The following is a 15,075-nucleotide window of genomic DNA, read 5'->3' as shown; positions in this document are numbered from 1 at the left end:
ATAGACTTTTGAAAACAAACAACGTACTAATAAGACTCGATAAATTCACATACTTATAGGAATGCATGCCCTACTTTATTTCTTTTATTATTTGTTCACCGTTAGAAAATTTTAGAAACTTGCATATTAATTACGTCGGGAAATTTAATTAATAGCACTTATTTATTATTATTATTATTATTGTAGTTATTATTATTATTATTATTATTATTATTATTAGGCTCATACTAATTGAAATTTAAATTTGGGCTCTTCTCAAATTATTTTAGCCTACTATAATTTCCATAACAAAGCCCACTCTCCCTTTACCAAAATAAATACAAGAACCAAAACCTAGTTAAATTAAAGGCCCAACATCTAAAAAGGGATCAGCCCATTTCATTAATTAATTTAGTCCATATACTCCCATTCCATCACACGTATCATTACTCTCTCTCACCTAATCACTATTCACCTTCTTCTCCCCTAATTGTACACAAAATTTTCCCTCAAATGATATCATTTTCGCAATTGGGCCAATAGTCCCTTTCAATTTCAGCCCACAAGATGAGTAAATTTCAGAATCGGGCCTCCATTCATTTATTTACTGCAGCCTCAAACTTATTTGAGGAAGGCTTTGGGCTCGGATTTTATCCTTTGACTGCCTAAGCCCAACCAACTAAAGATGCAGTCCAATAGCAAATAATAATAAAACAATAAAATATATGTACATACTTCCAAATCATTTTCCTCCTCATTTCTCCGTAACCTAAAATGAGAGAAACTCCCCCCTCTCACTTGCCCCACCGCCGCCGCCGCCATCCTCAGCGCCGCCGTCCGGGTCGCCGCCTACGTCAGCGACCTCCCCCCCTCCATCCGTCTCTCCTCTCTCTCTTTCTCTCTTCCTCTTCTCACGTTCAAATCAGCCGCCGCAGCGGATCCGCCTCTGTCGCACAGAGCCGCAGCCGCTGCTGCTGGACGCCGACGCCGCCGCTGCTCTCCGCACGCTGCTGTACCGTTGAGAAGCGCCGCTGCTCCGTCGCCCGTCACCACTACCGTCACCTCGCCATTCTCCGATAGGTAAAGCTTAGATTTTTAACTCCCCCCTTATTCTAATTCTATAAAGATTTAACCTTTGATTTGTTTTTTTTAAAGCTTTGTTGTTTCAAACTTGTAGATTTGTAAAGGGGTGAAATCCGTGATGGATTTGGGGTGTGGGGCTGCCACGACGGTGTGCCGAAACTCAGTATCCGGAATTCCGGCAGATTCGTGTTCTTGAGATAAGTTGTTATCTTGGGCTTACTATAGTTGTAGAACTTGAGTTCTCTATTTTATGAATTCTATGAATTCTATGAATTTGAACAATTGTCCTGCTACTAAAAGACTTGATAGACTTGATGGTGAAACATGATATTAAACTTGCTGTGTATTCTTGATTTCTGATTTGGGCAGATTTTAATTTCTCTTTAGATATGCATATGCTTGTACGTATGTGCAAGAAAAGAAAGGTTTGGGATTTACCTTGGAATAAAGGTGTGGTTGGATTGTAGTGTTTGAGTGTGCAATCTCCCCCCCTCGGAACTCCTCTACCCTTTGTGGGTTGGGGTGTGCAAAATTAAGATTTATGAGGGTGATGTGTGTGAGTGATGATTTGCAGATATACATGTACATATACATAAAAAGATGCAAGTGGAGCTTATCTTAAAAAAAATTATGCAAGTGGCGTGTCTTGCATTCTTATGTGGCATTCTTTCTTGCTAAGATTCATTAATACAACATTCATTATTCTGACATCTCATTTAATGCACCAAAATCCTTTCATGATCGAAACTTATCTACTCCTTTTCTTTATGTTTAATTTGCTTTATTATATATATATATTTTATTTATTGTTTAATTTGGTGTAGGAAATAACCCGGTTCAAGCTCGTGGCTGCCCGCGCTAAAGTACCCGATTTGCTTAGAATGTAGGATGTAATAAATGTTGCTGGATGTATCGGACATTAAAATTGGATTTTGGGATCTTATTTAAATTTATTATATTCATAAAGCTGTAATATTTTTATGTGTTCTATTTATTTGCCTAACGTCAAAACAAACAACATCGCCAATCTATCGTAGTTCGGATATAATCACATAAAAGTTACTTATATAGATAATTGAGCTAATAATATAGTTTTTTTAATAATATAGTCTTAGCGGGTCGTTACATTCTACCCCTCTTAAAAGAAATTTTGTCCCGAAATTTAGGAAGTATTTAGACAAAAAGCTCGGGACATTTCTCCTTCATTTTCTCTTCTAGCTCCCATGTTGCTTCTTCTTGTCCGTGGTTTTTCCACAAAACCTTCACTGTAGCAATCGACTTGTTTCGAAGCTGCTGCACCTTTCGATCTAGTATTTCTACCGGCTTTTCTTTGTAACTCAGGTTAGGCTCTAGAGCGATTTCTTCGTGACGAATCACATGTTTTGGGTCGAACACGTACCTTCGAAGTTGGGAGACGTGGAATACGTTGTGTACGTTCCCAAAGTTGGGTGGTAATGCCAAGCGATATGCTACTGGGCCCACTTCCTTCAGAATTTCATAGGGTCCAATGAATCGTGGTTTTAGCTTACCCTTGAGTCCGAATCTGGTTATTCCTTTGGAAGGGGATACTTTCGAAAAGACCTTCTCTCCGATGTTAAATTTCAATTCTATTCGACGTTCGTCGGCGTAGGAGCGTTTTCTGCAGTGGTCAATGTCTTGCCTCTCATGAGGGTCTCACGCGAGGAAATATAGAGTTGATCTAACCGTTTTTAACTTTGATAGGAACTGAATTTGAGATTCCAAGAGAAATATTCGAATCGTTCTTGCTTTGTGTAGGCTCCAAGGTAGCCAAGAAAATAAAATGATTATCATTATTTCAATTACGTGAGTGTTTGGTTCACCACAAACTTTCACCAGTAGCTTGCAACCAAGGTTTTTATGAAATGCAAAAACTAGGCTCAATTAGGCTCATTATGCTCCCCCAGAAAAGAAAAGATACAACTTCAAAGGGCTTGAGCTATACCCATAGACCTTGGAAATTTTATTGTGGGAAGAGCTTGCCAGATGGAATAAATTGCAATAGTGAGGGTATGATGGATAGAATGTAGATGTCAATAATAGGTTGCCAATAATGTAATCAAAATGAACAGTGAAGTAGAAAAGTTTCAAGTATCCCCAGACCTGAGATGGTTGGTTACAAATGGATTTGAAAAGAATAGGAAAAACAAACAATTGCAATTTGCTCAACAACACTGTGATAGAAGATCATATCAACGGAATTTTTTTTTTTTTAGAGTTTATAAGTAGTTTAGGGAAACTTAACTAATAAAGAGGGTAACAAGAGGAAACTAACCAAGGGAGAAACAATGTGCCATCTTTAACATGGAGCTTGCAGAAAAGCTCAAATCAAGAGACAACAGTCATATTTGAATTCAAAAGATGAGAGTACTCGTGTAAAACAAAGAGTTTGGCAATAAGTATGTCTGAAAACACAAATTGTCAAATTAAAAGGTTTAAGGTCTCACCAAATGACTGCTCCAATATAGTAAGACTGAAAATGATTGGGCTCAAGTGGATTTGAGAGAAAGAAGAATAACAAGGAACTACCCTTTTGGGTCAACTACATCGTGATACTATATCACGTTAATGAATTCACAAAGTTTATAATCAAATCACGGAAATTAATTAGTAGAGAAGACAATCAGAGCAAACTAGTTCAGGAAGAGAGCAAATTACTTTAGACTTTGAGTTGCTAAAGAGCTCAAAGCATGATGAAATAAATTTAGTGGAATTAAGAAGAGGTGACTATTCTTTATAAATTAATGAGTGTCGGCAAGCACATTTGAAAACACTAAAGGTCTACTAATGATCTTTGAAGAATATATTATCATTGAAGAGACAATAGTTTAGGGAAACATGTTCATTCTGAATGCTATAAATAAAGCAGCTCCTAGTATAAGAGTTTGATGGCAAGAATTCAGAGAGTCAAAATATTGCTTTTATACATAATGAGTAAAGAAGGATCGTAGTCACTGGAGGTTATCAGAAAACATAGTGAACAAGCTCAAAACTGAAAGTGATTCACAACCTTGACATGGAAGAGGGAAAGTAATGGCACATTACCTTGCAAAAGGGGTCATTTAAGTTCTTAATTCAACAAAAGTATTTTGATCAAGGGAAATGCGAGAAAATGAAATTCATGGGAATCCAAGTAAGCGTTGCTGATGAATCTTCCTGGTTAACTACGATGGTGATACTCCGCTGTTTAACTCTTTATAGAGGATGGTAAACGAGTTATGAGAAACTTTGATCACAAGCTATTTTCACTTTACGATCACGTCAGATGACCATATGTGGGGATTACGACTCTTTGGTACTCTTGGTTCGTCATAACGCTCATCCTCGTAACACTTCGTTTCTGCTTACCTATATTGTAGAGCTAGGTTCTTTGTTTACATTATAATCATATTCTCTTGTTATGTATGTGTACATCGCTTAGTTGGATCAAATGTATGATCCTTTGGAGTGATTGGATTGTCAAGAAAGACAATGGCTAACCCAGATTATTCATGTCATTGGGACGTAGAAAATGGCATCCAACTTCTATCATCTTTCCAGAAACATCGTTTTGTTCTATGTTAGATTGCTTTTATCGAAGTTTCTTTCTTATCGCGCTCTTTTCTTTTCGTCGCTCAGGAAAGCGAGAAATGTTCATACTGTACTTCTAAGTTTGAGTTCATATTGTGTTCTAGAAGGAACGCATAACTAAGTATTCTAAGTTCTTGGAAATTTCGATTTCCCCATACTAGCAACATGATTTAATGACTAACTCAAAAAGATATATCATTTCACCAACTCAAAAAAAACATCATTTCAACAATTGGTACCAGACTCATATACTTTATACTTTCATATTTCAGTACCTTTTTTCCATTCAGGAAAGTCACTTCTTTTATTTATACATTCACAGTCTTTAGCCAAGAAAAGACATACTAACTCTTTCTTTAAGCACGCTACCAAATCAAGAAACATCAACTCTTTCTTTAAACTTGGTATTTTCATCTGTTCACTCAAATTAACTGCATGAGTTATTTCTCCATTTCAAACTTTCAAACATCTTGACTTTCTTTTGAAAAAGAACAAGTTACCTTTTTCCTCGTTGAGTGCGATTGGTGGGAGTGCTAAGAGCATTTTCATCGATTAGACAGTCTAGTGGAATAAGACTAGACCAAAGATTTTCAAAGAAGACTCTCGGGTTCAGAGCGAGAAAGAATGCTCTGATACCACTCTGTCACGACCGCATTTTCTAAGGATAGAAAACACGGTTGATCGCGACTAGGGGAGGATTAAAGAAGCGGGGAAAGAAATAAGGGGAAAATAAAATCAAGCATTGGTTGCGATACATGACTAACCAAGTGCTGATACATAGAAGAAAATATACTCGATCGTGAAAACTCGAGTAATTGTTTGTAAAGAAATTTTAAAATATCAAAGTTTTGAACAACATAGACTTGAGTCTTTTAAGATGCACAACGGAAGCAAATGAACGCGGTTCCATGTATGAAGACATGAACCTCCGAGAGTCAAAATCTGACTGAATTAAATGTCTTGTCTCAATAGCACTTCCTCCACCACTACGCTGCTCAACCTGCACATTTAGAAATATATGCAGGGCTGAGTACAAAAGTACTCAGTGAACACATTGCCGAAAATTACACATATACATTTGAAAATATTGTCAAGCCATCATCACAGTAACACTCGGGGATTTATTGAAAAGGCCCGAGCTTACTAAAAATATTCACATTGGACTGCAGTCCCTTTTTCCTGTACTTAGCCATATCTGATCACATTGTGCCGTCGAGATGGTGTTCTCGCACGGTCACCTTCTCTGCCCAACATGTCAGAGGTATTCTTGTGCCGGGAAGGTGGCCACCTTCCTCGGTCACCTGCACTGCCCAACATGCAGAGGGAGCTTGTGTACACTAGTCCGAGCGGGGACACCACCCTCACTGGGACCCGAATTCGATTCACATATATCATCATTCATAATTCACTTGGCCGTAGCCAACAGATAGGCATCATACACAAAACATTTATGGCATGACAACATCATTAAAATCACGAACATGTGTTCTTGTTTTCATAAAATACGATTTGTATTTTAGTATAAGAAAGCTCACCTTGTTCGCTTAAAACTCTTTAACTTGAATTTTCCTGACTCCACCCTTGACTCACGGAGATAGACTTTTGAAAACAAACAACGTACTAATAAGACTCGATAAATTCACATACTTATAGGAATGCATGCCCTACTTTATTTCTTTTATTATTTGTTCACCGTTAGAAAATTTTAGAAACTTGCATATTAATTACGTCGGGAAATTTAATTAATAGCACTTATTTATTATTATTATTATTTTAATTATTATTATTATTATTATTATTATTAGGCTCATACTAATTGAAATTTAAATTTGGGCTCTTCTCAAATTATTTTAGCCTACTATAATTTCCATAACAAAGCCCACTCTCCCTTTACCAAAATAAATACAAGAACCAAAACCTAGTTAAATTAAAGGCCCAACATCTAAAAAGGGATCAGCCCATTTCATTAATTAATTTAGTCCATATACTCCCCTTCCATCACACGTATCATTACTCTCTCTCACCTAATCACTATTCACCTTCTTCTCCCCCAATTGTACACAAAATTTTCCCTCAAATGATATCATTTTCGCAATTGGGCCAATAGTCCCTTTCAATTTCAGCCCACAAGATGAGTAAATTTCAGAATCGCTCCATTCATTTATTTACTGCAGCCTCAAACTTATTTGAGGAAGGCTTTGGGCTCGGATTTTATCCTTTGACTGCCTAAGCCCAACCAACTAAAGATGCAGTCCAATAGCAAATAATAATAAAACAATAAAATATATGTACATACTTCCAAATCATTTTCCTCCTCATTTCTCCGTAACCTAAAATGAGAGAAACTTCCCCCTCTCACTTGCCCCACCGCCGCCGCCGCCGTCCGGGTCGCCGCCTACGTCAGCGACCTCCCCCCTCCATCCGTCTCTCCTCTCTCTCTTTCTCTCTTCCTCTTCTCACGTTCAAATCAGCCGCCGCAGCGGATCCGCCTCTGTCGCACAGAGCCGCAGCCGCTGCTGCTGGACGCCGACGCCGCCGACGCCGCCGCTGCTCTCCGCACGCTGCTGTACCGTTGAGAAGCGCCGCTGCTCCGTCGCCCGTCACCACTACCGTCACCTCGCCATTCTCCGATAGGTAAAGCTTAGATTTTTAACTCCCCCCCCTTATTCTAATTCTATAAAGATTTAACCTTTGATTTGTTTTTTTTAAAGCTTTGTTGTTTCAAACTTGTAGATTTGTAAAGGGGTGAAATCCGTGATGGATTTGGGGTGTGGGGCTGCCACGACGGTGTGCCGAAACTCAGTATCCGGAATTCCGGCAGATTCGTGTTCTTGAGATAAGTTGTTATCTTGGGCTTACTATAGTTGTAGAACTTGAGTTCTCTATTTTATGAATTCTATGAATTCTATGAATTTGAACAATTGTCCTGCTACTAAAAGACTTGATAGACTTGATGGTGAAACATGATATTAAACTTGCTGTGTATTCTTGATTTCTGATTTGGGCAGATTTTAATTTCTCTTTAGATATGCATATGCTTGTACGTATGTGCAAGAAAAGAAAGGTTTGGGATTTACCTTGGAATAAAGGTGTGGTTGGATTGTAGTGTTTGAGTGTGCAATCTCCCCCCCTCGGAACTCCTCTACCCTTTGTGGGTTGGGGTGTGCAAAATTAAGATTTATGAGGGTGATGTGTGTGAGTGATGATTTGCAGATATACATGTACATATACATAAAAAGATGCAAGTGGAGCTTATCTTAAAAAAAATTATGCAAGTGGCGTGTCTTGCATTCTTATGTGGCATTTTTTCTTGCTAAGATTCATTAATACAACATTCATTATTCTGACATCTCATTTAATGCACCAAAATCCTTTCATGATCGAAACTTATCTACTCCTTTTCTTTATGTTTAATTTGCTTTTATTATATATATATTTTTTATTTATTGTTTAATTTGGTGTAGGAAATAACCCGGTTCAAGCTCGTGGCTGCCCGCGCTAAAGTACCCGATTTGCTTAGAATGTAGGATGTAATAAATGTTGCTGGATGTATCGGACATTAAAATTGGATTTTGGGATCTTATTTAAATTTATTATATTCATAAAGCTGTAATATTTTTATGTGTTCTATTTATTTGCCTAACGTCAAAACAAACAACATCGCCAATCTATCGTAGTTCGGATATAATCACATAAAAGTTACTTATATAGATAATTGAGCTAATAATATAGTTTTTTTAATAATATAGTCTTAGCGGGTCGTTACACATTTGATTATAAAACTATATAAAAGTAGGATCAACATTCCATTATCTTTTTTTACCAAATTTTCTTTAGATTTCTTAAAACACGTGCCTAACTCACATGAGACTCATAAAATTGGACGGAGGGAGTAAATCTTATCTTGATGACATGTCATAACTAATTACTCCATCCGTCCACGAAAAATAGGACACATTGTGAATGACACCGGTTTTAATGTGAAATTGGTAAAGTAAGAGAGAAGAGAAAAAAATAAGAGAGAAATAGTGTTAGTGGAATGTGGGGTCCATATTATTAGTAAGAAAGAAGGGAAAAAAGTAAGAGAGAATGAGAAAATGTAAGAGAGAAGTAGTGTTAGTGGAATATGAGGTTCATATTATTAGTAAGAGAGAGAGAGAAAAAAAAAGTAAGAGAGAAGTTGTTAAAAACTTTCATTTTTTAAATGTGTTCTATTTTTTGTGGACATCCAAAAATGGCAAATGTGCTCTATTTTTCAAGGACGGATGGAGTATGTTATTATATACTCCATCCGTCCCAACTCACATGATTGATTTCTTTTTAGCCGTTGTTTTGAGAAAATGATAATAAATAGTTAGAGTGGAGAAAAAGTAAAGTAAGAGAGAGAATAATACTCCCTCCGTCCCCAAAGAGTATGCACTTTGAGTTCGGCACGGGTTTTAATGCAAAATTGGTAAAGTGAAAGAGAGGTAGAGAGAAAAAGTAATTAAAGTATTGTTAGTGAAGAATGAATATCACCTCATTAGAGGGAAAAGAGTTTCCAAAATTGAAAAAATGCATATTCCTGTGGGACGGACTAAAAAGAAAGAGTGTATATTCTTGTGGGACGGAGGGAGTATAGAAAAGAGTCGTATCTACATTATTCTCTAACTTAATTTACTTTCTCTCTACTTTAACGACTCCCTACGTACCCAAAGAGTATGCACTATTTCCTTTTTCATCCGTCCCCAAAGAGTATACACTTTCAATTTTAGAAACGTTTTTTTCTCTAATGAGGTGAGACTCATTCTCCACTAACAATACTTAAAAAACTTTCTCTATCTATCTCTCTCTTACTTTACCAATAATGCATTAAAACCCGTGCCGAACCCAAAATGCATATTCTTTGGGGACGGAGAGAGTATTTATTATCATTTTCCCCTAACACGTGCCGAAAAGCAGTCAGTATATAAACTTACTAATATTAATATAAATATTTATATTTATACCTTCATTTACAAGATCAAATTTGAAAATAAAAGGATATCTTTAATAAAAAAAATCAAATTGCTAAATACCGTCAACAATAAGCTCCTAAAAAACTGTGACGAGTCGATCACCCAACGTTATTTATTGTATAATTTAAAAATTATTTTCATTTATTCAATCATGAAAATCTAATTGTTCGATTAAATTGAAAATCAATTAAAATCTCCATTTGTCCAATTTTTATCGAAAATCAGTTGAATTCTCAATTAAATTAAGGAACAATCGATACCCAGTTGTATTATACATAATGATAGTATTATGGGACAGAATAAAATGACTTTTAAGATATATGAAAATAATTTGTAATTTCAATTAATCATAGGTAATACAGATATTGCTGAAAAGATAAATGCACGAATTTTCACAACATTAAAACAGAAAACGGAAGTTGTGCAATCAATATAGAGAAATGTATGGAGCTGAAGCTGATGAAACCTACACATTACCATCTGCAGAAAACCAGTTTGCATATTTTTACACAGGTTTTGCGAAGTGGCAGAATACAGAGATCGAATTTCATGATGCATTCTTTGATTTGTACATTTTCGCACAGAACACATAAGACCACCAGATTGAAGAAGCTGAGAGCTGCTAGAAGCCAAAAGAAGTAGTCGAGATGGCAGATATTCAAGTTGTCCGGTATCCACCCGGGCTGCCCTCCTTGCGTCGTCAGAGACGTGACAACAGTGAGGATGAAGGAGCTCAAATAGTTTCCCAGCGCAGTCGTGAGGAGCGACAGGGCCGTGCACAGGCTGCGCATGGCATCTGGTGATTGGTCGTAGAAGAACTCCGGCTGCCCGATGAACGTGAAAACTTCAGCAGCCCCGAGCAGGAATACTGCGGTATCTGCCAGAAGATGCTCATTGGGGCAGCAGCTGCTGTGTCTACCACATATGACAGACGAAAGATCTCTACGATAGCAGCAGCTGACATGCATAGAATCGAGAGGAATAGGCCGACTCCCATCCTTTGCAGCTCCGTGAACCCTCTGTCTTTGCCGGTGAACATTTTGGCAACTGGGACAAGGACCCTGTCGTACATTGGGACCCAGAAGATAACACTGATGACATCAAATGTCGACAGGGAAGCTGCTGGGATCGTGAAGGAACCGATGGCTGTGTCCATCACCATGCCTTGCTCCACAAACATTGTCGACATTTGAGCATAGACAGCAGCAAAGACTATTCCGGTGGCCCAGATGGGAAACATGCATATCAAGATCTTCAGTTCTTCGACTTGTGTTACTGTGCAGAGACTCCAAGCATTGGAATAATCTCCACGTTCGTTTTCAGCTTCCGAAATTACAGCAGCTTTGTCAAGGCACCTTCAGAAGAAAGGTGCATTATCAGATATACCAAAAGCAATGTTTCACAGTTTTATTTATTAGAAGAGAATGTAGTCATCATATGTTGGAGAAACAAAACCATTGAAGCTTCAAGCAAAGTAAATAGTGACAATGGTCTAACTACAGTTTTGGGCAACAACTGGCATGCTATGGATATGCTTCAATGTGTGTATAGTGTATACAGAAAGGCATATAGGAGAAAGATCATCAAAGCCAAACAATGGTAAAGTAAATTTGGCTATTTCATTTGCTTCATAATTTCGAATGAATACTGTATGCAAAATAGGGGAATATTATAGTAAAGAATTAGCAGTAAGGCAGAAAACTGTAAGCAGAATTATAAGTTCTAATCATCAAAACAAAGTTAATTAATTATGTAAAGAGAAGAGAATTTACTTTAGTTCATCAGTATGCAGCAATTTCCGGCTTCCTTGAATTGCAGAGCTTTTATCAGGTAACTCATATAGAAGGTTACTATCATCAGGACCTGACACATTCTTGTAATAGGGCTTCCTCCTGGTCTCTGGAACCTATAGAGACTGGTGCCCGAGAAGAAACTTGCTAGAGCAAATCTCATAAACAAAGCAGGGATGCCAAAACCAAGGGGCCCCACCCAGCATTATCTTGAATCCAGACAATCAAACTACTTGATACCAAGGCACCAATGTTGATGGAAAAATAGAACCAACTGAAAACAGAACCCTTTTTAACACTCTCTACAGGATCTGTATCATCAAAGTGGTCTGCCCCAAAAGATGAAACACAAGGTTTGATTCCTCCTGTTCCAACTGACGCAGAACAAGCCGGGACTCCAGATTCTTAATAGATATCGTTTTATTATTAGTTATTTTTGCTATCTTATTTCCATAGTTATTTTGCTATCTTATTTCCATAGTTATCTTTTGTTAGTATTTATTTTATTTGTTTCCTTTTGCTGTTAGGAATAGTCATTTTATTTGTTTCCTTTTGATGTTAGGAATAGTTATTTGTTTCCTTTAGTTGTTAGGGTTCTTATATGTCTATATAAGGACGTCTATTGCTGTAAAGGGACAGATCAGATTTTATAAAGTTTATTCTTGGATCCTTCGATCCCTTGCCCTGCGCTACTCTGTGTCACGAGCGCTACAAGATATAGCCAAAAGAAAAATACTGCATATTGAGCAGTGGAGGCAGAAGGGCATACGGAGTCAACACATTCAGGAGGCTTGAAATATGGTATAGTTGCAGATGCTGTCAACGTGCACATTCCCTTCATAAGAGAAGTTCAGAACAGATTAATAAGAACAACTAAGAAGCAAGAGTTGTATGCAGAGAAAATAGAAGTTGCAAAAAACTTCAATATAAAGTTAATATAAGGGCTGGCATATCGATACACTGATGCTGGATAATGAAAACATCTAAGCTCATTAAAAATGTAGCACATGGTTAATGCAAGAAACAAAAAAGAATATCATAGTTTACCACTCCAAAAACAGCTAAAACTGCTTTAATCTGCCTATTTGCAGCAGATTCAGGAAATAACACACATTTTTTTATGCTTCGAATTAAATCCTTGGTAGGCAACCAGATCAGCACCTCTATTTGCTCCAGAGGATGACACAATACTTAAAAGTTGAATGCTGATCAACTATACAGACAGCTAAAACAAGCCTATATAGTTAAAACATAATGAAACGGGCAATTCTTCACCACTCAAAACATTCTAAATTCCATTATATAGCTGCATCATAATAATTTACAGGAAAAAAAAATCTGGAAATCACTTGATTGCTTGCCCACAGTTGCTAGACAAAAAATTTACAGTGCTAGAAACCTTGTTATTACTTACATTTACCAGTTCAACAAAAGGTCAGACTAATTTGAAATTGCAAAAGATTTGAAATACAAGTTTGCTTGAACTAGCGGGAGATCAAGTGTTGCCAAACAGCTAAATGTTCTAAGGGACAAAAAGTGGTCAAAGGCACCAAAATATTTTTAAAAATGAGGATACTGTGATGTCTTTCATGTTTTTGACTGGTTGGGATAAATCAATTTCAAGATGCTGCAAGAATAATTCAACTTTCTATCTTTGTTTAGTAAGAGAGTACAGAGAGATTAGAGAACTATTTGCAAAAGCAGGGGCATAGTTCCAATTTTATAGGAGAAAGATGAACGAAAAAACTCTCCTGGTTATTGGTTACAACATTCAAACTTAGATACTGACGAAAAAGAGTGCAGCCGAAACAGGTCAACGATGATTAGCACATTAAGCCAATAAATGCAGTAGTAGAAAAAAATAATGTAGATAATGGTTAATAGAAGTTAGGAGATCACAATGAAGTAAAGAGTGGAAAAGGCAGCAATTGTCCAATATCTTCCCCAGTAAGCATCGGCCAAGACTACCCGACTAAGGGGAGTTAGATAGCAGGTGCCTTGCCATGTTGTAGCTGCTGACACATTCCCTTGGTGTAAATTTTTTGTGAGATAACTAACAAGATTAGTGGCAATCCCATAGTATGCTAAACGCTCACAGCATTCAGTCCCTGCCATACATTACAAATTTACATATAAAAGATTTGAACTGAGTAGAAAACTAACAACTATCTAATTAATACAGCACTTAAAATACCTAGAATGAAAGGACATGCCCTCCAATTTCCAGTTTTGCTCTTCAGAACAGGGTTCCCCTTGAAGTCAACTGAACCATTGCCAGTATATAGCCCATCACTTCCGCTCTACATAAACACAGAAAAATTACAGTTTCCAGTCAATTAGACAACTTCAAGTTATATATGAGAATTCACTTTTCAGGAGTTAGAACTTAGAATTCAGTATGCTCTCTTTAAACGAAAGGCATTCACAAAATTTTACATCAGCCTAGCATCAGGATTAAGTCTCATGATTCCAATCTTGATAACAATTAACAAGTCAAACAAGTAAGATCAATATTTCAAATCAATTGAGGGATGATCATATCACAGTTTTGGGGTTAAACCGGAAAAGAAGTAACTAAAGAGTACCTATCAATTCATGGAGAAAGATATGACAAAACCATCAGAAGCAGTTGCCAAGCCAACTACCCAAACATATTAAGAATTTAAGATTGATCACTTGATTATACAAAGTTTAAATAAATAGTAACAGTAAATCGACAAAACCCACTTCCCAGAACAAAAATACACACCACCTCACTTGATTGCCCCAAAACAGGAGGAAACTTAGAAATAAAAAAGAAATAATTTTTTTTTCTTTTTCCTTGTGAAGACTGGTGCTAGAATGGATCCTTGGGTCTGTTCTGCTAAGCCGGAGTAAGTATGCCGATATTCGGAGTATTCCCATGAGTTTGTGTGTTCTGAGTGTGAGATCAGTGAGTTTGGTGAGGATCTGTGCGTTGAGTTGGTCGTGGTGTGCGGTAGTCGGTGAAACATAGGGTTTCTGGCTCTGGGTATTTGGCGGTGCTCATCTTGTGACGATTGGTTGAGATTGGGGAGGTCATTGGCCCGGTGTAGTTGTTCTTGTGACCTGAGCCACATTCCTATCTATGTTTTCCTTTAGTCTCTCGTTTAGTTTTAGATCCTTCGGGATTTGTCTTGTTTCACTAACGTTAAGGGCTCGTTTGATATATTAGTAGGGCTGGCAATTTTCGACACGACACGATAATCTGATACGAATCCGCACGAAATTATTGGGTTGGGGTCAAGTCTTATTAGATCCATGTCCTTATCGGGTTGACCCATTAAGAACCCGATAATTTCGGGTTGGGTTCGGGTCGGATACGGGTAACCCATTAAGAAATAATATTATTATTTTTATTATTATTTAAAAATATATATATTACTTTAATGTTTTAATTTCTTATAAATTAGGTTTAAATAGTATAAAACGAATTTTAATTATGTAAATTAGGTTAAAAATTAAGGTTTAATCGTGTAATATTAGATTTTAATCGTGTAATATCAGATTCGGGTTGTTATCGTGTCGTGTCAACCCATATTATATCGTGTCGATAACGGGTTCGTGTCGGGTGCGGGTCGTGTTCGGATTTGAAGGTAGCAGGTCGGGTTCGTGTTCGG

The 15,075-nt window shown here is 37.1% G+C and overlaps 2 long non-coding RNA genes and 1 pseudogene across 2 annotated transcripts; 2 read left to right on the top strand and 1 right to left on the bottom strand.

Moving 5' to 3' along the window:
• The first annotated feature begins 776 nt into the window (after positions 1 to 776).
• On the top strand, positions 777 to 2,024 carry LOC121753764. Its single transcript, XR_006040495.1, has 2 exons — positions 777 to 1,059; positions 1,157 to 2,024. It is a non-coding gene; the product is annotated as an uncharacterized LOC121753764 (long non-coding RNA).
• Positions 2,025 to 6,977: 4,953 nt separating this feature from the next.
• On the top strand, positions 6,978 to 8,252 carry LOC121753765. Its single transcript, XR_006040496.1, has 2 exons — positions 6,978 to 7,284; positions 7,384 to 8,252. It is a non-coding gene; the product is annotated as an uncharacterized LOC121753765 (long non-coding RNA).
• Positions 8,253 to 10,047: 1,795 nt separating this feature from the next.
• Positions 10,048 to 13,743, bottom strand: LOC121754215 (annotated as a pseudogene).
• Between the last annotated feature and the right edge of the window lie 1,332 nt (positions 13,744 to 15,075).

Source organism: Salvia splendens, chromosome 11 (assembly GCF_004379255.2).
Source record: "Salvia splendens isolate huo1 chromosome 11, SspV2, whole genome shotgun sequence".
Classification (NCBI taxonomy): Eukaryota; Viridiplantae; Streptophyta; class Magnoliopsida; order Lamiales; family Lamiaceae; genus Salvia; species Salvia splendens.
The sequence above is the reverse complement of the archived record's forward strand: the minus strand, read 5'-3'. Positions and strand labels throughout refer to the sequence as shown.